The following is a 16,247-nucleotide window of genomic DNA, read 5'->3' on the forward strand; positions in this document are numbered from 1 at the left end:
ATCATAAGAACCAGACTTTCTTCTCTCATAGCTTCATGACTTTCACGCAGGGCTAGTTATATTTGCAGGGTGACTGAGCATTTATGTATGTAGTTTAATTTTAATAGACATGGGAAGGCTTCTAAATCGGCCACCTGTTGCCTGAAAACCCCACTTTCAGGTAATCCTTCTCTTGTAACAAAAGGTACAATTTCCTGAGGGGAAATCTCATTAAGTTTTATCAGGTAGAATCATTAAGGGAATTAGTTCACTAGGTCCCCCTTCAACAGCAACAAATAATAGCCAATTCAAAAATAGTTCCTGTAAAGTAGAGTCCTTCAAGTTTATTTTTAGCATTGCTCAAGAAAGGCAGATTTGGACAAGAGGTTTCAGAACTAAGGATTACAGGAGGATACTGTGGGTGGCAGACCAGAGGCAGAAGAGGAGGCTGACCACCGAACAGCAAGGCCAAAGACTTACCTTGGTAAGAGCCTGGGATCAGCTGGTATGCTACCTCTGGGAGATAGGTTTCTTTCTTTCCTTTAGTCCTTTTCTTTATTTCTATTAATTGTTTCTATTCTGCATTCCTGCCATTTACAACACCTATTGACCTTATTTGAATGCATATTGCTCTCTGATGTTCCTTTAGCCCTTTTCTTTCCAGTGCCTCTCTCTTCTTTCCTCTCTATATCCCCATTTCTGGAACTTCTGTATGTTTTCTTTTCCTTCATATTAGTTTCCTAGAACAACAACTGTACTGGGGAATGAAATACATATCATCCCATGATGCACATAGATCTGGAATTTTCAGCTCCTTCCTCAGCCTGAGCCCTGTTATTTTTCCCCATGTCAGCTTCAGTGCCACTGACTCTAATTTAAGTAATATGGGGAGTAAACTCTTAAGTCAAATTAGGTTCTCTGATATATGTGATTTTTTCTTTTTTAATTCCACATACCTTTTTTTTTCTTTTTTGTCTTTATAGATATGACTATTTGGACTAAATATGCCCTTCCATGTCATATAATTGGCTTGAAATATTGTTTTTGCACCTGTGTGTGTTGTTTTCCTCTCCATATTTAAAGTAGTTAAATAAAAAATACCCTGTTGCTTATCTCTGGCAGCCCTATATATCAGCCAGCACCTCTCTACTTGGGGAAAAGAGTCCTGACAGATGTCTCCTATGTGGCCAGGAGGGCATACCTGTCCACATCATGAATAATGCCTTGCATTATATGACACCTTGGACCTACTCTAAATACTTTTACTTATATATTTTTTTCATTTTTACCACTTTCTTGTTTAGTTGAAATTTCTGACATTTCTGGTACCTTTTTAGTCATTCATTTTTGTCTTTTCTAGCCATCATTTCATTTCTGAATAGCATTCATATAGGTTTTTATTGCTATAATTCTGTATAATCAAACCAGCAATTCTGAGAATTTTTTTATTCTAAACTATATTTCTTTCAAAACATACTCCATTAGCCCACCTCTAAAACTTCTATTTAATCCTTGGGAATTGAATTGCTGCTAACATGTCTTGCAGAGTTATCCCCAGTAATTTTATAATCATAGCTCTCCTAATGTGATCACTGGGTAAACACTCTGACATCTTTCCTTTAATTCTTCTCTTGACAAGGCATCATCACAGTCTGGATAATTATTATTAAGTTTCTTTTTGTTCTGTCTTCCCCTCAGAGATGGCTTCTCTTCACCTTCCCCACCTCCAAGTCTGACATTTCTCTTACAGAACACTTGGGAATCAACAGCTCTTACTCTGAAATTGGGAAGCCTTTGAACACTCCTCCTTTTCATTCCTTCTCTGGGCCTTTCATTTTCTCCCTTTCTTGTGTGCTGATTATTACTAATTATTCACTGTCTGTGGTAGGTAGAATTCTAGCATGGCCCCCAAGATTCTGACTAGCTTGTGTACTTGCCCCCACAGTCTTCTCTTCAGTGGGGAGGGTAGGCCTATGGCCATAATGGGGTGTGACCACTCCATGCTCTGGTTAGGTAATGCGGCAACAGGGATTTTTTAAGTGTAATTAAGTTGTAATCAAAAGGAAGATTAGTCCAGTGTGCCTGACCCAGTCAGGTAAACTCTTAAGAGAAACAAAAGTACCACCAGAGGATGTCTAGCTATCCGTGAAGGGGACATAGGGGGAGAGGGCCATATGTCAGGAAACTCTGAGCTGACGTTAGAAGACAGGAGTGAACCTCAACCAATAGTCAACAAGAAAATGGGATCTCAATCTTAAAAATGCAAGGAATTGAATTCGGATAACAACCACTTGAGCTAGGAAAAGGACCCTGAGCTCCAGGTGAGACCCAGTCTGGCTACCACCTTGATTTCAGCCCTTGTAGACCCTGAGCAGAAAATCCAGCTATCTTGTTACCAGATCTCTGACCTACAGGACAGGCTAAGTTAGTTACAGTTTGTTATACAACAATAAAATTTTTAAAAAACAACAAAAAATATGTTATTTCTTCTCCTTTTGCTGCCCACCCTTCATTAATGATTTCCACTTGTCCTAACTGCAATTTCTTGGAGACAAAATGCCTTAAATCTACCAACACTCAACTTTTCCCTTGGGCCTGTTCGTGTTCCTCCACTTTGATCCTTACTCTGTATCTTTATTCAGCGTCTCTCTCTGCACCTCTAGGAATGTGTGGATGTTTCAATTGCCAAAGTAACAGAATTAATCTGTTTCATTTACTTGCTTTCCCTCATCGGCAACATTCCTTTGTCCTACCTCTCATTAGTAATCAGAGTTGAGTTCAAGAGTAAGCCTGTTGTGGTGACATATTTAGTGATGCTGTAGTGAGATTGATTGATTGATAGATTGATTTACTGATTCATTTGCTTTTTCATTCAACAGAATATCAACCTAAAATTTCAGATAATCTCCTAGGCACTGTTACAAAGATAAATGAGACACACATTTTGGTTCTAAATAATTCATGTTAGGGGTGCCTGGGTGGCTCAGTTGGTTGAGCGCCCAACTTCAGCTCAGGTTGTGATCTCGCGGCCTGTGAGTTCCAGCCCCGCGTCGGGCTCTGTGCTGACAGCTCAGAGTCTGGAGCCTTTGGATTCTGTGTCCCTGCCTCTCTCTGACCCTCTCCCACTTGTGCTCTGTCTTGCTCTGTCTCTCTAAAATAAATAAATGTTAAAAATTTTTTAAGCAACTCATGTAACAATAAAAATAGGGTGGTTTTGAGAATCAAAGAAAATATTAAATAGAACTTTAAAATGTTGCAAATTTAAAAATGTTAATGTTTATATTTGGAATAAGATACATATATAAGGAACAAACATCTTAGGCATTCACAAAACAAATAGCAAATCACTTTAAGAGAAAAATTGAGGAAGAATATAAATTCAACATGTTTTATTCCTGAAAATATCAATTGGTGTTTTGTTTTTCATTGAAGAAGTTCTTCACAATATTTTAAACAACTGTTAAATGTAGAGCAATATATCAAGTGGTCAGGAATGACTATGGGGGGGGGGGAGAATAAAGGGACACAATCTTGCCCTATAAAAGCATACAGTCTATTTTCTGCCTACTGACTACATTGCCTATCCTCATGGGTGATTCTATAGAGTGTTGTACCTTATCCATGTAAGTATTTTTGTGCGTACAACAGTCCAGGCACATACCGTAAGCAGGGAATTGGTTTGGTAGTAGCACATCATTGTGTCATTTTCTGTCAACAAGCATGATTTGACTTGCACCATCCTGTGTAGGCAGAGGGTGTGTAAGTTATCATAGCCCTAGGATATGCAGTTAAGCATGAAGTTACCAGAATGGATATCAGTAAATTGGGATAAAAAACAGTACAGCCTCAACAGAAAACCAATATATTTCATATGAAGAGTATGAATTTTCCATGGAAATGAGAAAAAAGAATTCCTAAGAGAACTTATTTTCCTTGTCTATTTATTTCTGCCCTGTAGGAAGATGATAATGGGAAATATTTTAATAACATTGTAGGCTTTAACAAAGGCAGTGCTATTTTTGAATGATAATACTTTTTCTAGAGTCATAAATATAATCAACATCTCACTTTTAGAATATGTCCATCATCTTGAAATCAGTGTGGCCGTGATATTTAAGTGACTGAGCACTGAGTGTACAGTGAGAAGGCAATACAGTAGTGTTCAGTTATTTGTGCCCTGTAGTGTAAACTGGCTCATCTAACATCTGTGAGAACATGTGAAATCACTAGACAAGAAAAGGTCATTGTGTGCAGCGCATGTATCCTAGGTAACAGTTTTTATCTAAATCAACATTTCTTAATTGTTCCATGTTGGAATTGCTAATTGCTTATTCTCCTTCTAACCTAGTGTGTTACCAGCAAAAGTTAGCATAAACAGTTTCATTTAGGCAGTCCTAAAAGCTAAAAATACACCTCAAGTACTGCCATAATAAAAATCCATGATAATGGATTAATGGATAATGTTTTAAAAGTCCTAGTTTATGAATCATTTGATATGACCAAGTTTCAGTATCAAAAGAATTTTTTTACAATCGCTTTAAATTGGATGTAATTAGGATCTGCTCCATTAAAAGTTAAGGCACTGCTGTTAGACTCTGCACAGTTGTCCTTCTAACTAGATTGTAGTTTGTTTAGTCAGTGAAGCTGGTTATTAATGTCTCATGAGTAAAAGGACTAAAAGTCTTCACAGAGATGTAATCAGAATGGGAGCCAAAAAGCCACAACCCTGTTAAAATAGTTGCAATCCAAAACAGAACATTATATGGAATATCCTCACAGATAAAAGTTAATGGTTGAACTGGGAAGGGGTCTTCTTATCAATTTTGATTTATACAGAATCATATCGTTAGTGTGTACTTTGTTTTATTTTGTTTGGTATTGAAAGAGACCTTAGATTTTATGTTGTACAGAACACTTTAAAATACCCTCATATATAGTCCTGTGTACACATATGTGTCTATATATGTACTTATATATACACATATACATCCGTGGTTATACACACCTGAGGAAATTTCATTCTTCTCTCTATTCAAGTACTACCTATAATCAGTTTCCAGATTCATTTTCTAGGCCAAAACTTTTGTTGAATATCCAGACTTGTCTGTCTTGCATCTTACTAGACAGCTAGACATCCCACAAATATCTGAAAACACGTCAAGTCCAAAAACTAATGGCATCTTCAGGTTTACCTGTCTTCCAGTGTACCTTATATAATGAATGCTACCACCAACAACCATGTTTCTCATGACAGAAACTAAAGAGTGTCTTAGAAACGCTCACCATCAAAACCTCCATGCCTATCAATCACCAGATTCTGACAGTTTTCCCTCTGAATTCTTCTCAAATACATTATTTTTTATCTTTATTTTGAATTCCTTAATTTCAGCTCTTTCCATGTTTTAACAGACTATTTCTATAGATTCCCTGTAAACCTTCCTCCTTCTAGGCCAAGTTTCATTTAGATACTCTCCATGTGGATATGATCTTATTAAAAGCAAATCTTAAAAGTCAAAGTAATTTTTAATGACTCTTTAGTATCTTCACAATAAAATTTAGCCTCATTAGGAGGGCATATATAATGCTTGCTTCACTATTACTCTTTAATATTCCATGTTCAACTTCACCTGATAGCATTCCCTCTTGGAGAACATATTAAGGAACAATGACTAAGGAACCAGAGCCAATAGGGAACAACAAAATCTGGAAAGGACAAACTAAAAACAATTAGCAAAATAGTATATGTAAACCCAACTAAATAAAAAATTGCATGAAATAAAAATACAGCAAATATTCCAACTATACAACAAAGAATTTAAGGGTGGATAAAAAATTAGGGTTTGATAACATGTCATCTATAAGACATATATTACATATAAAGATGGAGAATGTTTCAAAGGAAAGAATGGAAAAAATATGTCAAACAAATACCAAAATAATTTGCATAGAATAGCCATATTGATATACATCAATATTAATATACAATATCAGATGAAGTATATCTTTTGTTTAATGTTTATTTGAGACAGAGAAAGAGAGAGAGAGAGTGCACGAGTGGAGAGGGACAGAGAGGGAGACACAGAATCCGAAGCAGGCTCCAGGCTCTGAACTGTCAGCACAGAGCCCACTGCGGGGCTCAAACCCATGAACTGTGAGATCATGACCTGAGCTGAAGTCAGATGCTTAACTGACTGAGCCACCCAGATGCCCCTCAAATGAAGTATATCTTAAGACTGAGTATTTCTTTTTTCTTTCTTTCTTTCTTTCTTTCTTTCTTTCTTTCTTTCTTTCTTTCTTTCTGAGAGTGTGTGCACATGTGCATAAGTGGGGGAGGGGCAGAGAGAGAGAGAGAGAGAGAGACAATCTCAAACAGGCTCTACATCCAGCGCAAAGCCTAATAAGGGGACCTATGTCATAACCATGAGATCATGACCTGAACCAAAATCAGGAGTTGGTGCTTACTAGAGCCACCCAGGCATCCCAAGACAGTATTTCTAAAGATAAAAAGGGGCATTGTATGATAAAAGGTACAATAAGGAAGACATAATACTCTTAAATGTGTATGCAACTAAGTGAGCTTCAAAATACATGAAGTGAAAACAGACAAAACTAAAGAGTAATAGACAGTGATATTTTAATACCATTCTCTCAGTAATGACTAAAAAATTTAACCAAGAATAAGAAGATGGAAGATACAAGTTAGATTGCCAACTAACCTGTCATAAATGACATTTGCAGGCAACTTCAACAAGAATAGGAGTATAATTTTTTTTTTAAAAAGAGAGAGTGCAAGTGGTGGGAGGGGAGAGGGAGAGAGAGAATCTCAAGTAGGCTTCCACACCCAGTTTAGGGACCAACATAGAGCTTGATCTCATGACCATGAGATCATGACCTGAGCTGAAATCAAGAACTGGACACTTAACAGACTGAGCCACCCAGGCACCCCAGGAATATAACATTTTTGAAGTTTCCATGGAATATTTTCCTAGACAGATCATATGCTTGATCATAAGCAAGTGTCAATGTGTTTCAAAAAATTGAAACATTGGGGCACTTGGGCGGCTCAGTCAGTTAAGAGTCTGACTCTTGACTTCAGCTCAGGTCATGATATCAGGGTTTGTGAGTTCAAGCCCCACACTGGGCTCTGTGTTGAGAACATGGACCCTGCTTGATATTCTGTCTCCCTCCCTTGGTATTCTGCCTGTTCCCCACTTGCTCTCTATATCTCTATCAAAATAAATAAAAATAAAGCTTAAAAAATTGAAATCTTAACATGTTCTCTGACCAGGATATAATTAAGTAGACATCAATTACAATCACTATAAAATAAACAAATATTGAAAAATTAATAGACTTCTAAATAAGCAAAAGAAGTCTCAAGGGAAATTTAAAAATATTTAAAACTCAATAACAAGATAACCAATAGATCCAAATTTGTGCGCATGCTTCTAAACAAGCAACTTGGGGGAAATTGAGAGATTTAAATGCTTAGAGGATAAAAGAGGAGAGAAATAAACCCATGATCTGAGTTTTCACCTTAACAGGTATTTTAGTCTGCTTGGGTTGCCATAACAAAATACAATAGACAACCCCAGGATGAAGGGAAGAAAACTGACAAATAACTTGAAAAAATATTTTAACTCTTGACTACATCAACAAAAATATTGTGTCTCTAGATTTAAATAATCCTGTCAATTGATGGTATTCATAGTTCAGTATATAGAATAAATTACTGTTCATAATAGATTCTTTCCCCCAGGTTAATCACTGATGACATATTTATAAATTATTGATTATTGTGTGTTGTACTTTAATAGAGAATTCAACCTTTTCCCCTCCTAATCATGCTGCTTAATATAAGGAATTGACAACACTCGGTTTTATCATTAATAGGTGTTGACCACATTTCCTCAAAACTATGTAATCAGCCTCTATATCATCTTACCAAGAGAATGGGTATTTTTAGAAACAATATCAGAGAAAGACTAAATTTGAATCTTCTTAAAGAGGAACTTAAAAGTACTCTTAACAGTTAACAAAAGTTCCAAAATATTTATCATTGGGCAGATATTTCTCAGCTAACCCAATATTGTTTATTGTACAATAACAAAACCAAACCCACAAAAACTGTATTCATTGGAGATAATCTATAGGGAATCTCCACAAGAAGATGTTCCAAACCAATAGGCTGCCAGGCCACAAGCCATGACTGCTTAAGATGTAACATAAAAAAGAGACCCCTGCCCCATCCCCCTCAAGAACAAGATCAATGATGGTCCCATGATCCTTTCTATGGTTTTATTCTCTAACTGTACTTTTAAACGATACTTGTATCATTCAGTCATGGTTCTCCCCAAATGTTTATGCTTGATAATTACCAGATATTTGATTCTTCAGGTACTGGCAGTGTTGAATAATACAAATCCAAATTAAAATTACAAAGTCACTGGTTATCCAAGGCAGATATTAGCATATATCTCTGTTTTAGTTTCCAAATGTTTAGTTTACCAAGTGTGATATCTCCTCAATGTCTAGAATCTTAAATTCTGCTCTTTGGCTACCATTAAACTACATATTTTAAAAATGTGATCATTCAGCAGTAAGAACAAGAAGGTCCAGCAATTCTTGAAATAAAGACTATCATATTAATATTTGACATACAATCATGAAACATGGAGATTCAGTGAAGGTCTGGAATGATCTTATTCTCTTAAAATAATGGACTGTCCTCCATCCTAAGCTAAAGCATAACCAGAAGTAGGACTGGGACTAAGAAATACAATCAAAACTACATCTTGCAAAATGTATTATGATTTGCAAAAAATAAATAAATAAACTGTACCAAGCCATACTGTGCAACACAAAGGATCTAAGCATTTACAACTACATGGATGGAGCTAAGCTGTATTATGCTCAGCCAAATAAGTCACTCAAAGAAAGACAAATACCATATGATTTCACTCATGTGTGGAATTTAAAAAACAAAAGACATAAACATAGAGCAACGGAAGGAAAAATAAGAGCAACAGAGAGGGAGGCAGACCATAAGAGACTCAAATACAGAGGACAAACTGAGGGTTGCTGGAAGGGTATTGGGTAGGAGGATGGGTTAAATGGGTGATGGGCATTAAGGAGGGCACTTTTCTGGATGAGCACTGGGTATTATATGTAAGTAATGAATCCCTAAATGCTACTACTGAAACCATTATTTCACTCTACGTTCACTAACTTGGATTTAATAATAAAAAAAAAGAAACAAAACAGATGTACACAAGGGGAGAAAAAAAGAGAGATAAGCTCAAAGGAGAAAAAAAGAGAGATAAGTTACTTTTAAAACTGATTTTCAGAACCATTCTATTACAAGAAGCCTAGAGCAACACTAACTCTCCATGTTAGTGTTTTAGGTTTCAAAATTTGCAGGTTTTAAAGAGAAGTTAACTGTTTCACAAACTTGAATAGGTTACAAATCTTGACCAATCTCTTCCCAATACTATGCTTAATAATTTCAACCTAAAATCAGCCTGATGATTTAAGTAGCCTTAACATCTTTTCTTTTTGAGACCCTACAGAGACCCTGTGAAGATAGTGTTCTCTTCTGTTCAGCAAATTTACTAAATTCAGCTTAATATGACCAAAACGTTTCCTTGGTGGTCTTTGCACGGTAATCCTAACATTGAGTAAATTTAGAATGGATTTAAAATAAACGTAATAGAAGGGAGGGATTTTTTTGCTTAAAGATTAAGTAAATGTATAACCTCATCACAGCTTTATTGATACTCTGATCTTCATGCTGTATTGAAGAAAAGGGGGGGGATTAAACTCCCAAAATATATTGAAGTGGAATTTACCTGTATCCCTAATTGTCCACACATGAATGGTCATTGATTTTGTCTGAAAAATTGACTGTCCCTGAAAGTCTATAAAAATATTTAAGTAATAAACATTCACAAAAGTTTTCCAGTTTTTCCAAGAACTTCTTAAAGTAGTTATCATGGTCCCAACTATAGTAATAAGATATCTTAATATAGATTATAATGGACTCTAGTGTTGGTAAGTCTTTAAGATGGACTTTACCATTTGGGATCCAGAGATATAACCATGAGAAACATATGGAGAACTCTAAATTTTCACAGTATGTTATAATCATTATTAAGTTAGTTTGTGTCATACCCCAGTGAGACAGTAAATACTGCTACTCTTTAACAAATGACAAAAGTGAGACATAATGGTCAAGTTTCATTTCTTATCTATTGTACAAATTAAGTTTTTTCTGTCCCTCAGCCATTTTAAGAGTAAGCACAGACTCTTGCAATATTGTTATTTGTTCGAAATCACAAGTGTCTAAACACATACGACAGGTTCACAATGTTTAAAACATTAGTGCATCAGTGAGAATGATCTCAATGGAATTTTAATATGTTTTATTTATAGAGATCAATATAAACCCTAGTTGTCTATTTTAGTATAAAATATCATATAAATAAACTGCTCAGTACACATAATGGCTCCATTAGTAGCAAAAGAGTTCATCTTCCAAGAAAACAAAAGGTCCCTCCACTAAACTACCCCAACAATTGCCAGTTAGGCTTTATAAAATGATGGTTTTTTTATTATAACCTCACACAATAAAAAAAAAAAAAAACACGTTTCCCTGATTTTCTTTTTTCCATTCTTGTAACAAAGCAGCAATCAGAGAAATTGGATTGGTATGGCATACATGCAGAGCAGAACTTATTTTTTTCTTTGATAAACTGTATTTACCATAAAAATATTTTATGCATTTTACACACATTGTCTCATGTAATACTTATAACACTCCTGATAAAAGCTGGGTATATTCTAGTCTATGTATATACAAGTGGGGAAGAGACACAAAGTGCTTCTGCCACTTTCTTGAAACAAGCAAGGAATAGTGGGGGTAAAAGTTCATGCCTTTCACTCTAAGTCAAATAACGGCTTCAACATGATTGTGTCTCACGTCTAGAACTTTTTTTCCAAAATTCAGTGACCATGGTTCTTAGTAAAACTTGTCTTGGCAAGAATAAGTCTGTGATCACAAAATATGAGTACTATATATTAGTTCAAAAGCAAAACTTTCTTTTTTTTGTTTTTTTTTTTTGTTTTTTTTGTTTTCTTTTTTTTTATTTTTTATTTTTATTTATATATGAAATTTATTGTCTAATTGGTTTCCATACAACACCCAGTGCTCATCCCAAAAGGTGCCCTCCTCAATACCCATCACCCACCCTCTCCTCCCTCCCACCCCCCATCAACCCTCAGTTTGCTCTCAGTTCTCAACAGTCTCTTATGCTTTGGCTCTCTCCCACTCTAACCTCTTTTTTTTTTTTTTTTTTCCTTCCCCTCCCCCATGGGTTCCTGTTAAGTTTCTCAGCAAAACTTTCAAAAAACTGTTGCCATATTAAAGATAAATGTCAAAACTTTTAGGCCACTATAATACGCTTTAGATGTATTAAATGCCATTCTGATGGTCTGTTTCTAAAGATAAAACTTTGATGCTAGGAATATATTTTTTCTTCTGGATTTTAGATTTCCAGAAAGGTAATATAATTCTATTTAAAACAGCCACATGGTTTTATATTCTAATTAAACTTCTCTGTATCAAGTTTAGAAAAATGGGTCATCCTTATCATACCCGAAGCAAGAGATTATCAGTTAGTTTATCACACTGCCTTAAAATATATTTTAGTTATATTATCATAACCCCTAGCAATATTAGAGAAACTCATGGATTCACATTTCTAACGTACATCTGAACCAGCTCTCCTTCATCAAACTACATGATTTTGAGTCATGAATGGGGTCCACTCTTCAAAGGCACTTACTTTGAGAGATTTTTTCGTAACTGGGATATAAAGCCACTAAGAGTGTATCATTTAGTAACTGATGTACTTGAATTGTTAAACATGCCTCTTACCTGAAGTCTCCTGGAGTGTGTTCCACATTTAAATAGGGCTATAGAATTAAGTTTATATACAATAAAATAGAGTTTAGAAATTAAATACATGACTAAAATATTTTTAAATGTAAGAGGGAAAAGAATATTCTAATCAGGAAAATACATGGTGTTTTGTCTTAGTTAAAAGTTTAATAAATAAGAGCTATAACAGATGAGCAAAGAACGCGTTACTCATTGAAAGAAACCTCAGAAGATGATAACACAAATAACATTTACTGAATGTGCTGGTCTTTGTGCTTAGCATTTTACATAAACTCTCTCATTTGATTCTCACACAGAGTCTGTGAGGTAGTCAGTGTTGCTATCTCTATTTTACATGTGTGAAAATACAATTAAGTCTATATTAGTTTGCCAAGGCTGCTGTAACATAGCACCACAGATTGCATGGCCTAAACAAAAGAAATACATTGTTTCACAATTCTGAATGTTAGAGGTCCAACACCCAGGTATCCTCAGGATTCGGTCCTTCTGAAGGTTGTGAGTGAAGAGTATATTTCAGATCACTCTCTTTAGCTTGTAGATGTCCATGTTCCCTGTATGTGTATTTCTGGGTCTATATTTCCCCCTTTTTAATAAGGACACCAGTCCTGTTGGGTTAGGACTCACCTTAATAATCTCAATTTAATTTGATTACCTCTGTAAAGATTTTACTGTCCAAAGTGTTATATTGTCATATACTGGGGATTATGACTTTAACATGTGAATTTTGAGAGGACACAATTCAACCCATGACAGTTATTCTGTAGTTAAGTTCAATAAGTATTTTTAAAGCCTACTATGTACTATGAAGTATATTCAGTATTTGGGAGAGAAATAAATAATACCATCGTATCTGGTAAGAGACAGGGATGTATTATCCTCCTCTTCAAGATGATGTCAAGACTGACCTAGCTGTCTGGACTCTGACAAGGAGCCAGAATCCAAAAAAAAGCTCTGTGGAACCATGATTATATCAAAGAATTCCAACCAAGAAAGATGGGTGAGCTAAGTCAAAAAGTTTAGAAAGTAGGGAGTCCAATTCCTGGAAAGACAAGAGCCAGAGTAGAGGTGGGACCCTGTGAGGACCCAGGTGAAAGAGGTGGAGATCAGATAAAGAGGTGGAGATCAGATTGAAGTTTTGATCAAGCAAGATCAAAGGGTCTTTGTAAATGAGCTTAGAATTTCATCAACTGGCAATGGTTACAAAAGTTGAATGATGACATAATTTGTTCTCCAACTAGAAACATGTTTTGGAGTAAAAGAGAGTGCTATAAAGAGGTCATTGGGGGGAAACAGGCATAAATAGACTCTGTTTTAGGTAATCAAGGAAGAATGGTCACCTTTGACAACAGAAATGTTATGATTTGGGACAGTTAGCCCAGCTTCAGGGTTTGAATTGCTTAGAAACAAGAAAACAGTGTAATGTAACTTTATGAGCACAGTACACCCTACATATGTACAAAGAGAGCATAGAGGAGTGAATGACAAACAGTGAACATGATGACAGAAGAAGTAACATCTGAGTTAGGGTTTGATATATTAGAATTCCATCTATGAATAAAGATGAGGAAATGTTTTCAAGAAAGAGGAAGTAACATGTGGAATAGCATGGAGACAGCAAACATTACAGTGAGTTGTAGGATCTTGCTTAAGTTTAACAAATATTATGTAAATACCTATCCTGTGAAAGATTCTGGTCAAAGAGAGAGAGGGTCAGTGGTTAACAATATGGTACTGGTGCTGACATTCTTTTGGGGGAAGATAGACAATTTGGAAAAATAGTTCATTTTTATTAATATTCAAAGGAAGATAATACTAGTTCCTTTATTGTTATCTTTTAAAATATGCTATATTCATCTTCCATTATCATAAATGCTTAGTAATATTAGAATGCATAGTATCACATCTTTAATATATGTCTAAATCAGCTCTTTTCCAACAGACAAAATAATTTTTTAAGGTTTATTCATTCTTGAGAGACAGAGCACAAGTGGGGGAAGGGTGGGGGCAGGGAGGCCCCAGAATCTGAAGCAGGCTCCAGGCTCTGAGCTGTCAGCATAGAACCTGATGCAGGGCTCGAACTCATAAACTGCGAGATCATGACCTGAGCCAAAGTCGGTCGTCTAACTGACTGAGCCACCCAGGCGCTCCTAGACAAAATGGTTTTTAGTAATAAACGACTGTATAATTCCAGGTATGTGTATGTGATACCTAGAAAATAAAGGAGAATAAATATGCATAAACTGTGAGAAGCTTGGGCTGACATTTTAAACAGGGTGGTCATGGTATTTGTCTAACTTTAGATTGGCTCCCTTCTCTATACTGTAACTGTTTTGATCTTTTCATCACAATGACCTGATAATTTCAGGATATCAAGAAATATGAACAAATTAAATGATTTCAAGTGCCATTGTTTCCATACAAAGTACAAAACACATCAATGTGTAGTTTTTCCTAGTCTGCCTTATGTGTTCTGCCTAGAAGGTGTGTGATTTCAATTGTCCACATTTTCCTATCAGAACTGATATGCCTCATTCACATTTGATGGCAGATGACAGATTTTACTTGTTTGTTTGTTAGTAGCAGAAAACATAGTTTTTCAGTAGGAAAAATGACTCATTTAGAAAATGGAAGGCATCCTTTGGCCTTTGATCAAAAATTTTTAGGGGCACAATTTATAGACTCATATCAGAATCAAGCCAATAGCCTAATCCCATGGCAAAAACTCTATTCAATTAGTTCGTCTAAGTTCCTTGCTTTTTCCTTACCTTCCTCCCTTCTTTCTTTTTTCTTTCTTTTCTCTTAAGCTTCCTTTCCCTCTTTTGCTGTCTCCTTTTTAGTTGGTAAGTGTATTGGAGAGAGCAGCCGATAATAGCAAATCTAAGAAGAGATCTAAGAGAATACACAAAGTATTCATTCCACCTTGAGACAGATGTAGTCATGTTTGATACTATTTTGTACTTTTCTTCTGCTTTAAATAAAGAAGGCCCAGTGATATGAGTTGAAGAAGGGCTACAATTTCTCAACATCTCTCTTTAAGAAGGGGATATGGTAGTTGGAGCTGAGGTGGTCAGGCTTCCTGTGGAGATTCTCTACATGATCTCTATGAGTGGTTTCAGGCGATTCTAAACCAATTGATGGTGCCATTGTAATTCTGAGGCAGACTCTGGCAGGAGACTGGTGGTACTCAAATCCTGAAGGGTCCTGAATGGCAGGTGGAAACCTGCATGCTAGAAAAGATGGGAAAACAAGGCAAAGTTTAAAGCTCCAAAGAAATAATAACAGATTTTGATTTTAGACAAGTTCCCTTTGGTAAGAATATGAAGAATGCATTAGAGGTATAGTAGTGTATTTAAGGAAAAGATTACCTCTGGCTGAGTAATGGAATATAGTGACCCGCACTGAGACAATGGTGGTGGGAGAGAAGAGGAAGAGATAGATATAAGAATTGGGTCTTCTTTCCACAGTATCTTACAGAATGTCTGGCAATAAATGTCCCTGAATAAGTGCAATAGAATTTCTAGGATTTGGATTAAAACTCTTGGGGAAAATGGTAGTGAAAAGTTTTAAATATGGCCCTCTTTAAGCTCTTTTTACTGACGAGTAAGATTTAGGTTTTATTATTTAGTTATGGAGTTACATGGCCATTTCCCACAAATACCATTCTCTTACCTACAGATGAACAGTTGTCTTCCTTGCTCTTTAACTCAGTCATATACATAATTTCACAATTCAAGCAGGAATTATTAAGACCAAAATCCTAACATGAGTCTTAGATCTACATAGTTTCTCTCCTCTTATTCTTGCTATACTATAGATGTGACCTAGTAAAGTGCAACCATCTATTCCTGATTCAAAACAAGTGTTTTTAGATGGCTCTTCCAACTCAGCCAACTAGATCAGAAATTTTAATTCCTTCTGGAACCAGGCAAATAGATTGTGGCTGTGTCCTGACCAGTGTGCTTCTTTTCCTTATTTTTTTTTTTCCTTTCCTTTTCTTTAAGGTATGATATTGATTTAATAAAAGAAAGTACACCTTTAATTTTGTTACTGACCATCTGAATAGTGTTCATGTGTGTTCAGTTCCTGTTTAACTGCAAACAAAAGCTTCATTCAGTACTGGCTCTACAATCAGAGCCATGATAATGTGACCACCGCACACTGCTTTATGTTTTCATTATTTTCTCAGCACCTAAATAAAGTGTCAAGAGTTTTAATACTTCATGAGAAGTATTCTGTAAATTATAGTAATATACTGTACTTCTTTGACCTTTTCAATATTGTGTGATTTGGTTGGCTGGCCTCTCTATTT

Source organism: Herpailurus yagouaroundi, unplaced genomic scaffold, assembly GCF_014898765.1.
Source record: "Herpailurus yagouaroundi ecotype Mexico unplaced genomic scaffold, PumYag 210, whole genome shotgun sequence".
NCBI lineage: Eukaryota > Metazoa > Chordata > Mammalia > Carnivora > Felidae > Herpailurus > Herpailurus yagouaroundi.